This window comes from Gracilinanus agilis, chromosome 2 (assembly GCF_016433145.1).
Source record: "Gracilinanus agilis isolate LMUSP501 chromosome 2, AgileGrace, whole genome shotgun sequence".
Lineage (NCBI taxonomy): Eukaryota > Metazoa > Chordata > Mammalia > Didelphimorphia > Didelphidae > Gracilinanus > Gracilinanus agilis.
In genome coordinates, this window is record NC_058131.1 from 255,123,116 (window position 1) to 255,142,638 (window position 19,523).

At 37.4% G+C, this 19,523-nt stretch overlaps 1 pseudogene; it reads left to right on the forward strand.

Moving 5' to 3' along the window:
* Positions 1-17,435: 17,435 nt before the first annotated feature.
* LOC123233564 lies at positions 17,436-17,958 on the forward strand (annotated as a pseudogene).
* The last annotated feature ends 1,565 nt before the right edge of the window (positions 17,959-19,523 follow it).

The window sequence follows — 19,523 nt, forward strand, 5'->3', positions numbered from 1 at the left end:
AGAGATCAAAGAAAGAAGAAAAGGATTTGTGTATATAAAAAGATTTATTACAGCTCTTTTGGTGGTAGACAAAAGCTAGAAATTAAGGGACTATCTTCCTACTGGGGAACAGCTGAACAAATTGTGACATAATGAGTCAAATGGAATATTATTGTCATAAGAAATGATGAAATGGACAATTCCATTGGAATTTTAGGACATCTCTATGAATTGAGAAAAACTAGAACAGCCTATATGATAACATTATAGAGAGAAAATTTTGAAACACTGAAGCTTTCATCAATGTACTGATAAACCAGGAGACCAAAAGAATGAAGATGAAACATACCACTTACTTTCTAATAGAGATGGTGAGCTTACAATACAAAGAGACATAAATTTTCAAACTTGGCCAATGTAGGAATTTGTTTTGCTAGACTGCAACCTATTTGTTGGATTCAAGGGATTAATTTTTCAGGTTACTTTCTTTTTTAATTTGTTCATGGTGGGGTAATCCAATCAATCAATACACTCATTGAGAATCTTCTCTGTGCCAGGCACTGTGATAAGAGTGGTTAGAGAGACAGGTTAATTAATTGTTTTTAAAAGACAAACAGTTGTTGTTGTTGTTTAGTCATTTTTTTGTTATGTCTGACTCTTTGTGTTCCCATTTGGGGTTTTCTTGGCAAAGATGCTGGAGTGGTTTCCCATTTCCTCCTCCAACTCAGTTGACAGATGAGGAAAGTAAGGCAGAGTTAAATGACTTCTCCAGGGTCACACAAATTAATAAATGTCTGAGGCCAGATTTGAGTTCAGGAGGATGAGTCTTCCTGACTCTAGGCCCAACACTCTATCCACTGTGCCACCTAGCTGCCCTCTAAAGACAGGCATACTAATGCCAAAAATAATTATGTTTTGAAGAAAATAGTCGGGGCAGCTGGGTAGCTCAGTGGATTGAGAGTCAGGCCTAAAGATGGGAGGTCCTAGGTTCAGCTATGTGACCCTGGGCAAGTCACTTGAGCCCCATTGCCCACCCTTTCCACTCTTCCACCTATGAGCCAATACACAGAAGTTAAGGGTTTAAAAAAAATAAAAGAAAAAAGTCATCCTAACTATCATCCCATGAATAGTTAAAGAGCAGAGGGGACAGTGCTGACCTCTGGCCCAGGGAATCCTTGGCTCCATTCAATCTGACTTTACATGGAATTCCCAACAATCTCCTCAGATTCAAAGTCCACCAGAAATTCTGATCTAAATGTAAACATTCATTCAGGAAGCAAGCAAATATTTATTAAATGCTTCCTGTATGTCATTCATTTAACTATGTTCTTTGAAGAAAAAGATAAAAATCAAGAAACCTGTCTCCAGGGAACTTACACTTTATAGGATTGATGTTTCCATCCCACATTCCAACTCTATGATTATCAAGAGGATCCGCTGAGTCTATTGTGCAGTGAGTTTCAGAGAGCAAAATGAGTCTTAAAGTAAGACTTTCTCTTACAAAATGAAGCATCTCCACTCCAAGTCTGTTACTACTTGTTCTGACTTCATTAGAAAAAAAAACAAAAAATTTAAATTTATTAAAATTTGGTATTTGTTATAAAAACCAAAAAGGAAAAAGATAACTTTTTCTTTTTCTCCACTCTCCTAGACTGATTAGGATCCTGTTTCAGTCCATCTCGTTACCCCCATCGCTTTGTTTATGAGGAGGTAGAAGTCAAAGGATAAGGATTTGGCACTTTTTCTAATGTATGAATGAGGAAGTTGTACCAGTCACAGTTGTGCACCCAGTTAAAAACCATAGATAAAATTCTTATCTCTACCCACAGTTAATGAAACTTTTCCTCTTCTTTGGTAATTGCAACTTGAGATAATACAGCAGAGCCATAAGAAGGAAGGAACAGAGAGTTAAAAGCATCATAAATTAACAAGTCAGAGCCCCACTTGAAATAGGGTAGTTATTCTTCCCTATCGCACAAACATATCTTTATTAGGCGGCCACGGAGGGATATTTTTTAATAACACTTGAGCTCATCTTTTAAAAAAACAGCACGTTAATTAAATTCACAGATGATACCAAATTGGGAGATATTTCAGACAGCAGTGAGGACAGAGGAATAATATAAAAGGCCCCAGAGAGGTTAGGAACATGGGCAGAAAATAACAAAATGATATTCAATTTGTTAAAAATGTAGGCTAATGCATCTGGGAAAAATAAATCTAAATTCTGATCTTCTGATGGCATGATCAAAGGTAGGATGTGTTGCGAGGCCAGTAGGAAGCTCCAGATGATGGGGAATGGTCAGAGAACTGTCAATTTGGGATGTGAGCTGAGAGCAAAGATGGACAAAGGAATTTGGAACTTCCCTGATGTAGCCTCTGTGTCTTGCAGAGCAGGACAGGACAGGGCAAGAATGGTGCCTTTCTAGGTGAAGCTGACCCCTTCTGCAATCCATTTTTCATTGGCCCTGCAACTTTCTAGTAATGAGATACCCCAAAAAGAAAGAGTTCAGAGAAGAGGCTGCAAAGAATGATGGAAAAGCACTAAATGTGTATTACTCGGCAATATGGTAACCACCTCTGGGACTGGACAGACATGCACAAATATCACAAAAGATGAGAATCCCACCATTTAGCAAATACCAGCTTTCTTGGTACTGCAACTGTTTCCACCCCATCAAACCCCTCACTCCCTCATTTCATGGAGTGGAGTCAGGAGGTCTGCATTCATTTTCCTCATATCTTCCATTAGTTACCATTATCACCTGGGGTGACTCATTTCTTCTCTCTGGACCCCAGATGTTGTACTTGGAAGGTGAGAGTATTGGATGGACTAGAAGATCTTTAAGGTCTTCTTCAGCCGAGAAATCTATGATTCAACAAGTAATCAAAAGATAATATAATATCCTGCCAGATACCAAGAAGGCTAACTAGTAGGAAATAAAATAATGTTTTAAAAAGTCACCATCAAGATGGTTGATGGCTAAACTTATAAATGAATCTCTGCTTCTACAGAAATCTAAGAGGACTGAATGACAGCTATAGTGGGGAATCTATCAAGAGAAATGAGGTTACTCAAGACATCTCAATAGAGAAAGCATCTTCTGGCATTAAAAAAGGGACAAGGAAGAAGGGAATAGATGAGAATTGTGATTATATTAATATCCACCCAGGGAAATAACCTCTTAACTTACTGCTTCCATTCTTTCTCTTTTCCTATCCAGCCTACATGCCAGCTGTTAAATGAACCTTCCTGCTGCATACCTTTTGGGCTATTCCTCCTCTTAAAATCCTTCAGTGACTCCCTATTGTGCACCAAAGATCAAATTTCTAAGCCTGACATTCAAGGCTCCTTACATTCTGGCAGCACCATCTTTCCAGTTTTATTTCCACCACTCACCTCCGCACATGTGATGCTATGGCAGAGTATATACACATGCTACATGATCTTGTTAGAGCTGTTCTTTATGCTGAGAATGCCCTCCTGTCCCCATAAGTTTTTACCTCCACTCCCTGAAATTCCACTCATCCTTTCAGATCCAACACAAATATCACCTCCTCTACAAAGCCTTCCCTGATCCAAGTAACAATAATCCACCACACACTTAGTTTGTACCTTTTATATCTCTTTCTCATGTCTCACTCTGCCTTGAATTCCATAAGGATGTGACTCTGCCTTATCTAATGTTTGGCACCAACTAGCTGTGTCTAGGAGCAAGTCAATTCACATCTCAGAGCCTCAGTTTCCTCATTTGTAAAGTCAGAATAATAATTACCCACCTCATAATATTGGTCCAAGAAAAATGTTTTGTAAATGTTAAAAAAACTAGAAGAGAGCAGAAGGAAAACCAGGAGACACACATAGTAGAACATCTTGGAAAGTGAAAGTTGGAGTGAGCTTATTCTTTAAGAAAAAGTAAGATCTACTCAAGTAAGGTTTATATCTTTCTATGTAATCTTCCTCCCCTGTCCTACTTTGTAACTGGAAATGCTAATTTTACAGGGTTAAGTTCCAAATTTTTATAATGTAAATAACAAGTACTACAGGACTATGAGAAATTTTAAAAGCTATCCATAATGCATGATTGAGCTGTGCTAGGTACCATGAAAGATACAAAAATGAATAAGAGTTCCTGCTCTCTGTGTGGAAAATACTTTATTATCTATTAATATTACTTGAACTTAATTTTACGTGACTGGAAATTGTCTAATTCAAAGTTAACACAGGTCTTGCCAACCTCAGAGACCCTCTAGGGAAGCTGGCTGCAAGAAACACTTGAACCCATACCGAGGTCTTATTCTGGATCCACCAAAGTCTTGGGCATACCCCAAAAGTTTGTGTTTTGAGTTTCCCAGTAACTCATTTTTTTTACTTTGACCAAATTTTATTGAATGTTTATACTTAAATGCTGATACATATCTCAATCAATCTATCCAGTCAGAGAAGCAATTCATGTGCTGGTATTCATCTTTGAATTCTGTATAATATGAGACCTAATAGAGAACCAAGAAAACCATAATTTTTTTCCTGGTTTTCATCTGACAAAATGATTCAGTAACATTCTTTCTAAAACCTTTCCAGGCTATGGAATTTATTCTCCACCTACACTTCTAAGAGTTACATGAAAGAAGACCTAACAATACTGGTAAGCATAGTTAGGAAGAAAAAGCCATGGGCTTTGAGACAGAAGCTTCGTGTTCAAGTCCTGCCTCTGGCGACTTTTGAGCTATATGTCTCAGATAAGCTCTGCAGGCAGTGTGGTACAGGTGAGAGAACACTGACTTAGAATCAGGACATATGCACTCAACTCTGTCTCAGACACTAGCTGTGGGACTTCAGGCAAGGGTCTTATAGCTTATCTCCCCATCTATAAAATGGGAATAATAACACTTGGGGTACCTGCCTTCCTTGTTGTTTTAGGAAAGGTCTTTGAAAACCTCAAAACACTAAATAAATGTGAATCATTATTATCTATCTTTGTCTTTCCTCCCACACTGGCCATAGCGACCTTGCAAACAGATGGTGCTCATTACATGTCTGCTGCAAATGAAGTTTCCAAGTAGTCAGGAGATGATGAGGACAAGTCATAGAAGGAATAAGAGGCTTCTAACATAGCAGGAGAGACTGTAGATAATAGCACTGAATTTGGAGGCAAGAATCCCAGCTTTGCCTCCTCGGGTAAGAATGGTCCCTCTCTAGGTCTCAGTTTCCTCACATATAACGGGAGGATTGGACTAGATTACTCCAGAAAATCCTAAAATACAATTCTTAGGCTAGTCCCTAAACCTAGGGCACTACCCTCTATTTTTAGGATATGAAAAGCACTCTCCAAACTCATTCCTGGATAAAAGCCCCACTCATAGTACTTCATGAGGTTAACACCTGTGGAAGCCCAATGAACAAAGGGGTGGGAAGGGTACCATCTTAACAAGTGCCACCTACATTCCATGTACAGTCCAATTATTTACTTAAACTTCCTGCACACAGTGTCTCCTGGGAACTAACAGAGCAACATCAAACAGAGTAGACCAAAGGAATTTTTTTTAAGCTTGGCCAAGGGTGTTTGAGCTGAGGGTGCCCCACTAAGCAGAACCCAGATCTAACTCCAGGCATAGGATTTAAGTTTTAAAGAATTCCAAAACTCACATGGACCCAAGAAAGGAAAGCACTCAAATCTCCCCAGGGTTCTGTAAGATTTCAAAGCAACTATGAAGTTTCTTTTGGTTTGTGTGAGGGCTCTTTTCCCCCCACCCATTTTTAAACAGTCGTATCACTGGCTTTCAAAACCAGCGAGCCACTGCCACCGTTTCAAAAGAAAGCCTTTTGATATTCTCCTATAGACAAACTCTCTTTAATAATATGATCCTGCCTGCTATGTATCTCCATTTTCTACCCACTCCCAATCCCTACTAAGCAGATCAATATCATGGCACCCAACCAAACTGCATCGTTTCCAAATAACGTCAAGTTTTCTGATCTGAATGATCACGTCTTAAGTCTCTAAACAGTAATACTAACCTGCTGGGACCACCAGGGCTTTAACAGATGGGTTGAGTTAACATCCTTTTAAGATAAAGTAGGGCAATTATAAAACACACACAACTGCACACACAAACACAAACATTTCTCTTTTTTTTTTCTACAATCTGTTCTCTTTCTGTTTCTTTTTCCCCTCTGCCATTTTGATTAGGAGTAGAAAAGGTACCTGGTAGAAATCATAGGGTTTAGAGCTGAAGGATGCTCAGAGCAAATATGGTCCGGTCCCCTCATTTTGTAGAGGAGGAAACTGAGGCCTCCAGAGTTTAAGTGGTTTTCCTAGTGACACAGATGTACTAAGAAGCAAAGCTAGAACTGGAAACTCTTGTCTTCTGGCACCAAATTTGGTGTTTTTTTTTCCATTTAGTCACACTTCTCCTTGGGTTTAACAGGCAATCTTCTAAGTTGAGGCACTGAACTTCAATGCAAACAACAGACCTTTGGGAGTTTGGGTTTCTGACATGCCAGGATAAGAGAAGAAGGTGAAAGACCCTGTTCACCTACCACCTAAGCTCTGGCACAAAACAAGACAGGTTGACTACCATGTGGTCTAATGGAAAAGCAGTAGTTCTGAAGTCAGAGAAACTGGGTTCACAAGCACCCTCTCATACCTACTTCCTCTGGGACCTTGGCCAAAGTCACCTAACTTTTCTGGAGGTCCGTTTTCTCCTTTGTAAAATAGAGGGGGAAGGACTAGGCTGGAAGGTCCCTGAAGTCCCTTCCACCTCTAGAACAGCCATCCCCAGTGACTGAGGAATCCCAAGGTTTTATCTGCCCAGCTAGGAGCAGGAGCATGCAAAGGGGAAGGTTTAAAATGCTCAATTGTGGCTTGGATTTGACTGAAACAAATCATTTATGAGGGACAAAGTCCAAAAGCATTTGCCAGACCTGGACTACCCCTATTTTCCCCCTTTTCTCCAAGAAGTAGCAAATACAAACCTTTTTTTTTTCAAGTAGCTATAGTACCAGATTAAGATGGAATTGAAAAATATTTAACAAAATAAAAATATAATAAGGCATAATGTCTCAAAGTCGACACACCACCCCCTCCCTCAGAAATCCTTAAGTACAATCTATGGAGTGGCCCCCGTTTTTGTCTGACACCCTCTGCTCGAAACTGAGATGGAATTAAAGAAGGCACTTCCCAGCCCCAAGGATTTACCTGACTACCCCACAGGTTAGTGTTTCACATCTTAAACCAAAGAATCAGTGGTATGCCTCAAAAGGTCAATTAACTTGGAGTCCAAAGCATGCTTTGTAAAAGCAAGAGGGTTTGAGGAGAGCAATTCCAAAGCTGGAGGTATGCTGGGAATGATTCCAAACACAGCTACTGGCTACTCGTTGACCTCGACTGTCCAGAGTTGATGAGTGGCAAAGCTCTCTCCAACTACCGTAAATATTTATTTAGAAGAAGTGGCATTTTTGAACTGAGTAGACAGAATTATTTCTGCAGTGAAGCCTTCTGCAAAAGTGATAAAAGACCCTTTGGGAAGCAAGTCTAGCCTACCTACATGTTAACAGCTCTTAATGTTAATGGGCATATTGACTTCTATTCTTTGACTAGTCTAAGGCTAAACTCAGCAGAAAGAAGTATTTACTTAGTCCTGTCCCCTGGCTAAACTCTCTCTTCCTTTTAAATAATCCAACCGAGGCAGAAAGAGGGAAGGAAAAGCACTCTTGGAATAATTAATATAAAAACAAAGCCAATGTAATTATTAATACACGGTGAGTGTGTCTACATGTGATATTTATATATAACATTTAATTATTAATATTTAATTTAGTTATAAATACACAGCAAGTCTACACATGTTGCTTATATATACACTATCTAAATATTAATATTTCATTGTAAATATATGGCAAGTATATCTATACATATATTTAATTATTAATATTTAATTGTGTAGTATGTCTATACATATATTTCTATCTAATATATTAGACATTCATATTGTATTATGTATAATATACTTAATATAATTCATGGCAGTTATATCTATATATACACTCTGCTTACAAAATATTTACTCATTAATATTTAATTTAATTACAAACACGTGGCAAGAATGTCTATACATATAACATATATAATATTTACTTATTCATATTTAAGTATAAATAATGACTTCTATACACATAATAGTTTATAAATGATATATATTTTATGAGATATTTACTTATTTAATTATACATACATGGCAAGTATATGTATACATATGATATTTATATTTACTTATTAATATTTGAGTATAAATAATGACATCTATAAATATAATATTTTATTAGATATATATTTGATTCAAGAAGTAACAAACCCTGGAGGCTATCTAGTTAATTATCTGAAGACTGTCTTTTAATTTAATTTAGCCTCCCCCCCCAATTACATGTAAAAAAGTTTCCAACATTTTAAAAAGAATTTTGAGTTTTGAATTCTCTCCCTCCTTCTATTTCTACCTGGCAACTGAGATAGTAACTAATATCATGTAGATTTAACGTGCAATCATGTAAAAAGATTTTCTACATTAATCCTTTTGTGGAAGGAAACTGGAACAAAAGAAAAAATTAAGAGAGAGAAGAAAAAAAGTTTGCTTTGGTCTGGCTTCAGACTTCATCAGTTCTTTCTCTGTAAGCAGCTAATATTTTAAAGACTGTCCTAAAGGTATCCCGGGACAGACTTAAATCTCTTTGGGGAAGAGATGAAAACTGAGGCATGGGAGGTTAGTGGATTAGCTAAAATCATTGAGAGAATCTGAGGTGGATTTAGTCCTTTTTGTGTGGAGCATTTTTTTAAACTGACACACCCAAAGAAAGAACATTTCTAAACGCCGAACAAAATACAAAATGAAGATTCTCTCTAACAACATTTTATCCCACTTGCTTTTCTTTTAAGTAGACAAGACTCTTCATAGGAGTTTGTCCTGCTTCTCTGAGCTTCCTTCTGAACTTTCTTTAGGCACCGAGCTCTTAAATGGCAGGTGCTAAACTATTGAGAATAACAGCAGTTATAGAATGAGGGAAAACATGGTGTAATAACTTGAACTATTGTTTGTATAGCACTTTAAATTTTACATAAATAGCTTTTAACCTGTAGCTGAGCAGATTGAGAACTATGCCTCGAGAGGGGAAGACCTAGGTTCAAATTTGGCCTTGGATACTAAAGTATCTCAGATTCCAAAAAATGATAGATTTCTAGCTACTTCCTAGCTATGTGACCCTAGACAAGTCACTTAAGCCTCATTGCCTAGTCCTTACTAATTGGAACTGATACTTAAATTGATTGATGGAAGATAAGGGTTTTTTTAAAAAAAGCACTTGACCTGTGTGATCTCATTTAATTCTCATAAAAACTCTGGGTGGTAGATGTTATTGAGGCGAATGCCTCATTTTACAGATAATGAGAATCTGAGTTTGGATTTGCCTTCTATTCACTTTGCCCCTGGTGGCTCTACAGAGTAGAGTTGGCTTTTCACTGGCTGTCTTAAATTCAAATCCTAACTTCTGTATCTAGAAGGGAGTCCCCTAACCTCTTGGGGTGCCAAGCATTTGATTAAACTGTAAGTTACAGATGAGTCGTCAACCCACAGCAGTGGATAGAGTCTAGACAAAGGCACTAATGAAATACTAAGTCTTTAGCAAAAGAAAGAAAGAAAGAAATATTTATATACGAGCAGGCATCTTTATATTGTGTTGAGGTTGCACGGTGCTCTCTGCACGCTATTCTATTTGAGTCATACATTACCCCAGAAGGTAGGTATTACCTCTAATGTGATCATCCTCATTTCACATATAAGGAAATGTACTATGGTCATATTATAGTATTCATCTTAATGAGTAAACAGGCTCAAAAAGATTAAGGAACCTACCAGAGATACACAATTGGCAAATGTCAGAGACAGGATTCAAATCCATGTCTCTTGACTCCAATTCCACTGCCTTTAAACATCAAGTGATTAAAAGAAAGAATGAATGAAAGAATGAATGAATGAATGAATGAATGAATGAATGAATGAATGGATTCAATCCCAGTCAAACTCTCCATCCCAAGGACCTTCCTGTATAGAAAATGAAAACTATTCCATGCATTCACACATTAGTGTTATTACTCAGAAATCTAGGCATAAAAATATTTTAAATTTCTGTGCCTTCATTTTGGCTAAATCGGCTCTTCATAGGGCACACTTGGAAGCTGGGAGCCGTTTTTAGTTAAGTAACTAATGAGCAGAAGTTAGGAATTCTGGGCATCTTCAATTCAAACCAAAAAAGCAATTAGGCTGGGAAGGGGAAGAGGGGGAATAGTTTCATATTCAACCAAACCAATGAAAACCTTCAATTACTTGATACTTCAAAAAAACGTAGGCAAAAGAACTAAGCCCAAACCTTTGTCCTTGCTGTTCTCCTAACTTAAATCTCATTTATTATATTAAATAAGCAATTAAAAGAGCCCAGAAAAGCTGGACAATAAAACTGGTTGTAAGACACCTGTCCCTATCTCCACCCCTCCCCATCTCTTTCTCTCCCAAGAAAGAGAGACACTTCTGGAAGAAGGGGGTTTACAATTCTTCAGCAAAGAAAAGCAACAATTAAACTTTTAGAATTGTCATTTCTTGGCCTTTCCTTCACCCTGGTCTCTTGCCCCTACTTTTTTTCTTCTTGAAAGCCATCATGGGTGAGGGGCTCAGATCCACCCAAGGAGGTGATGGTTTACTGTCGTCTGTGCCATTAACACAGTTAAAAAAAAAACTCTCAGACTGGAAAAATCAGACAGCTGCATCTTCCAGGTTCACATGTGCCGGCTCCATCTGTTAAATCATTAAAACCCGGGCTTGGCAGATTCTGTAGAAAAAAACCATTTGTTTTCACTATAAAGAGAAAGAGTAAACTTTCCTTCAGTTCTTATAGGTCTTTTTCAATTACTTTAATGTGCAAAGCTACTCATACCCAAGCAGGAAGCATTTAACGTGCTGCCGAGAAAAGATGGGGGCTTTCATTAAATTATATTCTATGTTAAATTATATGTTCTATAACTCCAGTGGCTTAACAGCCATTTAACAGTAATAAGATATATTATGGCGAAGCTTGTAACTCCATTAAGGGGCTTCACAATTTGCTTCCTTCTAACATTCATCTTTGTATAGTGGGGGCTGGCACCAGTGTTCAGAGAAAGCTTGCCGTTGTGTAGAGGAGCTAATCATGTCCATTCTCTGGCCCTCAGTTTCCTCATCTGTATGTAAATTGAGGATAGTTGGACTAGATTGGGGTTTGTTGATTTTTTTGTGTGTCAAGAACCACCTTGGTTATGTGGTGACTACCTACGTATTCCTTCTCACAGTAATGTTTTTAAATGAATAAAGTCAAATATAAAGGGTGACAAAACCATTATACTGAAATAGTTATTAATGTAACATAGGACCTTTCACAAAGGAATATTTTCTTCAAAAAGTATAATAAAAAATATACAAGTTTAATCCCCCAGCAGGAGGGAGGCATGATCTCTAGGGAGAAGGGGATTAGCTTCATGATTTAGCTCAATCCTTACAAAGTCCCAGTTCCAAGCCCTAAACTGTCCTCAGGTTTGAGTCTCATGGCTTGAGTCCAATGGCTCCTCAGGGTTTCCATACCCCTCTAGTTGGCCATTCTTCTATGCCTATACTCTTGGCTCCTCATGGCTCAAATGTATGAATTTAGATGGAATGCCAGGCTCATATCAAAGAAGGGTAAAAGAAGGTGAGAGGTGTGGATTTTAAAATTAATATCCAATAACTAAGTATTATATTTAATAAAGTTTTATTAATAATAACTAAAGTAAGAGACCTAGCTATTCAGCCAGCTCACCAGAGCAAACGAGGAAGAGGGAGGAGCTACAGAACTTCTAAAACAATAACATGACCATGCAAACGTGGAGGAGATAGTAAAGGGAATTTTGGGAAATACTAAGGGATTTCTGAGGGATGAAGTCCAAGGTTCAAAATCTCCATTTATACAGAGGGAAGAATCTTCCTTCTCCCCTCAGTGATTCAGTTCATGGTAGCTTTGCTGTGGGTAAACTGGGATCTTTGCCCACTACTGAAAAAAGCACAGCTAAAAAAGGAACCAGTGGTTAGTCTAGACAGCTTTAAAGATACAGGTAGTTAATCAAAGTCACAAAATAAGGGATTCAGTGGGCTCCCTGTTAGGCAAACTGAGAGTATACAAAATGCCTCTTAAAGAGTATCTCTAAGGTAGAATTGGGCATAACCAGTGATGCTTGGTTTACATTAAATGTTAAAAAAAAAAAGTTCACAGAATCCCAGGTTAAGAGCCCATGAACTAGATAATATTCCTACATTCTTAGATTTAGGTGTGGAAGGTACCTTAGAAATTGTCTAGTTCAGTTGTCTCATTTCAGAGTTGAGATCTATAGGGACTTGCCCACATTTATGCAATGGCAGACCCAGGGATAGAATTCAGATCCTCTGACTCCAAACCAAGTGCTTTTTCTGTGATCCATTCCCTATAAATCCTATGATTCCATGACCCAATAGATTGGGAATGGGGATGGTGGGGGAGATAGTGAAATGAGGAAGGCAACCAACAACCTCATCAGTCTACCTGATTTCAGGTCACCTGGCAAAAAAGGTGGGGGAAGCATTTTGGAACAAGAGAAAAGCCAATGTTTTCTAACACTAAACCACATGAACTAAAAGAAAGGGCTTAGGGTGACAAAAGAACAGATGAGCTAACTCCAGAGACCAAAAATCAGATTGAGCCAGAATATTTCAGGTTCAGTAAGTCACATCCCTTTCCTTAAGTAAGGAATTTTTAGAAGTCCCATGAAACTCCTATATGAATTGTGATCTGTTTTGGTGGAGTACATATCCATACTAATAAAACAGACAACAATATGAGTAATAGCTATAAGACCTTAGAGCTCATCTCATTCAACCACTTCATTTTGAGAATAAATGAGATAGAAAAGGCAAGGCATGACTTCTGAAGGTGGAACCAAGATGATAGTGTAGAGAAAGAGCTCAGCTGAGCCTTCCCAACATTCCCCTCTGTACAACTTTAAAATGATATTTCAAATAGAATTCTGGAGTGGCAGAACCAACAAAAGGCCAGAAGAAGACATTCTTCCAACTCAAGACAACTTAGAAATATAGAAAGAAAGATCTGTGACCCAGAGTGGAGTTTAACCTGGAGACTACATGGATAAAACACTAGTAGTTGGAACTAAGAGGTAGTACAGAAGCAACAACAGCTTCAACAACAACTCCCAAGCCAGTGCTGATAAGGGAATCCGGCAAATGGTCAAAAAGAGACTATAGGGAAACTCTGGGGTACCACTGTATGAAGAAGCAGACATAGTTTGGTAACTACATTACCTCTACCCACTTCTGGGTCATAGATCAAGGGTTTGGAGGAATACTTTCTATCAAGAAAAGGGGGGAACAAAAAAAGTGGGGATGGAAGTCCTGAGGGGTAACTATTTGGCAATTACATTGTCTATACCCACTTTGGGTTCATAATTCAAGGACAGAGAGGAACATTTTCAAGTAAGAGAGAATCAAAACCCTGAGTGTCAGTATCACTTCTGGATTCAAAGGATCAAGGACTATCAGAAGCAGTATAAATTAGAATCCCAAGGGCTCTCTGGGCCTTTCTGGGTAAAGACAAAAATGTACTCCAGGAGAGGAATGATCCTCCTCTATCCAGATCACATTGCCTTAGAAGTACCAAAAACTCCAAACCCTAAGAACTAGCTCTGAAAACAACAGTGAAAAAAAGTTTAAACCTTGAGGCAGTTACCCTAGACAATCCCCTCCCCACCCAACTAGGAACAGAATCCAATATTAACATAAAGTTCCAAATTAAGAAATTGGTAGAAAAATGAGCAAACAGCAAAAAAAATCTAACCACAAAAAGCTGCTATGGTGAAAGGAACGTCAAAATAAAAACTCAGAGGACAATGAAGTCAAAACAGCTATAAGCAAATCCTCAAAGGAAAAATAAATGTGAATTGGATATAAGCCCATTAAGAATCCTTGGAAAAGGGGCAGCTGGATAGCTCAGTGGATTGAGAGCCAGACCTAGAGATGGGAGGTCCTGGGTTCAAATCCGGCCTCAGACACTTCCCAGCTGTGTGACCCTGGGCAAGTCACTTGACCCCCATTGCCTACCCTTACCAATCTTCTACCTATAAGTCAATACACAGAAGTTAAGGGTTTAAAATTAAAAAAAAAAAAAAGAATCCTTGGAAAAGCTAAAAAATGGTTTTCAAAATCAAATAAGAATGGTAGAGGAAAAACTAGGCAAAGGAAGATTATGAAAAGACATTAGCTTGGTAAAAGAGACACAAAAATATTTCAATATCTGAAAAAGCAGAACTGCTGAAATGGAAGAAGAGGTTCAAAATTCACTGAAGAGAAGAATTTCTTAAAAAACTTAATTGGCCAAATGAAAAAAAGAGATACAAAAGCTTACAGAAGAAAACAATTTCTTAAAATTAGAACTGGGCAATTAGAAGCTAATGATCCATGAGATATCAAGAAACAATAAAACAAAGTCAAATGAATGGGAAAAAAATAAAAGAAAATGTGAAATATATCATATTGACCTGGAAAATAGATTGAGGAAAGATAATTTAAGAATTATTGGATTATCCAAAAGTCATAATCAAGGAATGAGTATAGACATTTTCATATATATTTTCATATATAGATATATATTTCATATATATTTTCATATATAGACAATTTCAAGAAATTGTCAAGGAAAATTGTCCAGATATCCTCAAACCAGAAGGTAATATAAAAATGGAAAGAATTCATTGATCATTACCTCAAAAAGATCCCAAAAAGAAAATCCTCAGAATTTATATAGTCAAATTTCAATACTCCAAGTTCAAAGAGAAAATGCTTCAAACAGCCATAAAGAAACCATTTAAATACCACGGAGTAGCAGTCCAAATCACACAAAATTTTATAGCTACCATATTAAAGGAAAAAAAAGAGTTTAGAATATGATAATCAATAAGGCAAAAACACTGAGATTTCAACTTTGAATAATTTACACAGCAAAACTGAGTGTAATCCTTCAAGAGAATAAATGAGGTAACAAAGACCCAAAGGGAAGAGACTATGTCCCCAGTATTATACAGGTAGATTCAGAATTCAAACCCAGGTCTTTTATCTCTAAACTCAGGGCTATCTCCACTTAACTAGAATGCTTATGTCATAGCCTCTTTAAAAATTAAAATAGTAACTCTTTAAGGTCAAAACTACTCTCATGATCATGACAGTAGGTTGTAGCTTTTGGTTCAATTCAATTTCACCAATATCTACTTTGTGCAAAGCCCTATGATAAGGATTCATAGTACAAAGGGAAAAAAGTCCCTATCCACAAGGAGATTATATTCTGTTGGAAAATGCAAAATATATGAAGGTAAGTAAATCTTCTTTGATCACTATGTGGTTTTAAGAATAAGTAATCAAGAGAAGATTTGTCTATTTTCATCATTTGTGTTGCATTCTCCCATACCCATGTAATAATATTATGGGCAAGGACTTTTATTTTTTAAACCATTATACCTTCTTATTCTGCTTTAAAAAAATCTTTATCTTCAGTCTCAGAATCAACACTAAGTATTGATTCAAAGGTAGAAGAGTGATAAAGTCTAGGCAGTTGGGGTCAAGTGACTTGCCCAGGATCACAAAGCTAGGAAATGTCTGAAGCCAAATTTGAACCCAGAACCTCCCATTTCCAGACCTGACACTTTATCCAGTGAGCCACCTAGCTGTTTCTCTTCCTGTACTTCCTAATAAAATCAGTTTATCTTGATTTGTTCTAAGTCATGAATACACACATAGTAATGAGGAATAGGCTTTAAATAAATTGCATAGCATTTAAGTAATCAGAGTCAGGCTTAGTTGCTGGTCCAGCTGAAACATTTAATAATGCTTTTCTCCAAAGATGCTCCCTGCTGATTACCCCCAGGGATATGGCATCATGGAGGGAAAAAATCACATTGTCCTTGGGGACTGAACAAAGATTTTTCTCTCTGTAGTCCATTCAATTTGAATCTTTTCACATGCACAAGCTGATTAGAACACACATGCACACAGAATGCTCACAAAAATAATTTCTCTCCAAAGCAACATACTGTGCCCTATGTTAACTCAATCTGTTTAGCCTAATAGAACAGGCTACATTTGAACCATTAGGCTGTGTCAGCCTGGGAATGAAAACAATCTTGATTCTCTGACCCTGCCTCCAAAATAAGAAAAGTCAGCTTCTCCTTGAGTATACATTTTCACCTCAGCAGTGCCTTCAGTAACCAGTTTACACACCCTGAGGCAATACTAAAGAGCTTTGTTAAAGGAATAATCGTCTCTTATAATACATTAGTAAGAATGGGCTGCGGGCCACAAGTTGGGTGACATCCATAAGACCACTATAGCAGTTATTTCCCGAGAAGATGATTGCATCCCCATCTATTTGGATATGACCTTTCCTTTTTCTCCTTCTTGCAAAGTGTCATGTGAAATACTCATTATTTTTTCCATCACAACATGTTCTCCTGCAAGATCCCCATATTGCCAGACTCACACATTCACAGTTCTGCAAGTGCCCCAGTAATGAGCCCTCTCTCTCTCAGCAGAAGAGAATGTAAATTCCGTTTGCTACCCCTGGTACTTCTCCTGATGGAGGTGATGCTCCTACTTCCTTAATTAATCAATGCTAACCGGGGTCTCTCACTCACTGAGCAAAGGGGGGTAACTACTCTTTTCTGTTCTTGATTGAGGGAATAATTGACTTAGCCCAAGAACACGCTAAAGACAATTTAGGGTCTTCCACCGAATGAATTTGGAACAAAGCATTGGAGGGCATGTTCTTGCCATAGAGCTCTGCTGAGGGGAAGAAAGTCAAGGATCCCATTTAAGCTTAATATCCCCATTTTAACATTCTTTACGTTGGATACTTGCATGTTGGAACTTGCAAGTAATCCTATCTCTGGATTTCTTTCTGTAGGTGCCCCACCAATAGAAGGCTATCTATCATTGAACAAACCCCCAAACTAGTTCCTTTATCTGGCAATTTTTAGAATTTTAGAGTTGGAAGGGACCTCAGTGTTTAAGTACTCTAACATTACCAACAAGTGCTCCTCAAAACCATTTTCTCTTTTCAAAGACCACCAGCAATGGAGAACTCACAATCTGGTGAAGCAATCCATTTAGTATACCTTATACCAAGGCAAAAATAAATAAATAAATTACAAGGCAGCATTAAGTAGATTATGATCTACAACTTAATCTTCTCATTAAACAGAGAGTTGGGGAGGTAGTCTTTGTGCAGTAGAAATCACTCATAAGCAATAATCATTCTAAAAACAGTTCGAAATCATTGAATGCCAGACATGCAGGGACCCACCCTGTGAAACACTGATGCTCTGGTGAATTTTGCAATAACAGAAGATACCAAATTGGCATCTGACTATGCAGAAAATGAACTGGATTTTTTTAAAAAACTATGGACTTGATTTTCAAATCAGAAAGTGGCTATATATACTCCACCAATATTTTAAACCTGTCCAACAAACTTCATAGCAAAATAATGAAAAAAGGAAGTAGAACAAGTGGCTTTCCAAAAGACACACAAAATATACTTTACATGTTCCTGCATGGTGGAATTAGATCAGTACATATGTGAGAAAAATCAGGATGCCAAAAAGTGCAACATCTGTCACAGCCTTGCCATTCAGGGTCACTCCTGTGAAAATTGTAGAATTAAAATGCACTTACCGTGTGTTGCAAAATATTTCAAATCTCAGCCTGAACCACACTGTCCTCAGTGTAATGAAGTTTAACCTCATGAGATACAAGATTTATTTAAACCAGTTTCCCATTTGCCATCCAGTACCCACCAAAAAAACTAGAAGAGACTCATGTTCAGAAACAAAGTGATGTTAAATGATCAATACTAGGACAAGATCTTCTGCACTAGAGTTAAATATTCAGGTATGTGCAAAAAAGATAAGATATACCAAATGGTCCTATTTTGAACCAATTAATCCATTTTAATAGTTTTATATCAATTAGCCCTGCTTTTTTATATTGACTTGCTAATAAATAATCTAAGTAAATAACAAAAAAATCTGTCATATTGGTGTACCCTCTTATGATCATTCTGGTCTATAGAACAGAGTAGATAGATGCCTACTTGGTGTTATTTGCAGAGACAGCATGGTATAGCAGAATGAGTGGTGTATTTGTGGATATATAATATATATACACACATATATATATATATATATATATGTAAAAAACACCTCAGGAGCCTAAATCTACTACCATATCATTGACCTAATGATGACTGACACATAATTCATTGAAGTTTTCCACATTCTTTCTATATATTGCTTCATTTGAACTTACAAAGAATCCTACGAGGCAGTTACTACGGCCTATATTGTGCTCATTTTACAAATGAGCAAACTGATCCTAATAAAAGTTGTGATATTCATATTTCATGTCAGAAGTGAGATTTGAACCCAAGACTTTCTGATTCCCAATTCAAAATCTATCCACTACACCATCAACTAAACACAAAGGCAGTATTAGAATTGAAGTAAGGAAAGCTGGCTTCTACTCTGAGTTCTGCTACCAGAAAATTATGATTTGGGGTGAATCTCATTACCCCTTCTCCCCTCTATAAAACGAAGAGATTGGACTAGATGACTCTCTTGGGTCTTTTTCATTGTGAAGAAAATTGTGAGAAAATTGAAGGAATTGAGAGGATTAGGACAGCAAGTGATTAATTGAGGGACCTGAATGGACCACACTGACTCCATATTGTGACTTAATTCTGAAGCTAGTTTAGTTCTCTTTCTTTTCAATTATGGTCCAGGTCCAAATTCTATCTTGTGAGAAAACTTTATTCAATTATGTAAATGGAGAGAAATCCTTATTGCATTGTTTGAACCTAGCCCTGTGTAACTAGGGAACTGGACCAATTGTACCTGCTATTTAAAGACCTTTTTTATTGAAAGCCCCTAGGTCATGTTGACCAGAACTTCAGTCAGATCCTAAAATTGATATAAGAAGTTTTCTCATTATTTTACATCTCTAGCAACTCATATGTCTTATTAGAAACTTGGTTCCATAGTGATCAGTCAGTTATTATTTCCATGTTCCTTTGATTGTCTTCAAATATTTGGGAAGGAATGATAAATGTTGGAAGGGATGTGGGAAAACTGGGACACTAAAACACTTGCTGGTGGAACTATCTGATATAACCATGCTGGAGAGCAATATGGAATCATGGCCAAATGGCCATAAAATTATGCATACTCTGACCCAGCAATATCGCTACTGGATCTCAATCCCAAAGTGATCAGAGATAAGGAAAAAGGATCTACCTGTACAAAAAATATTTTTAACAGCGCTTTTCTTAGTGGCAAAGAATTGGAAACTGAGGAAGTGTCCATCAATTAAAGAATGGCTGAACAAATTGTGGTATATGGCTATAA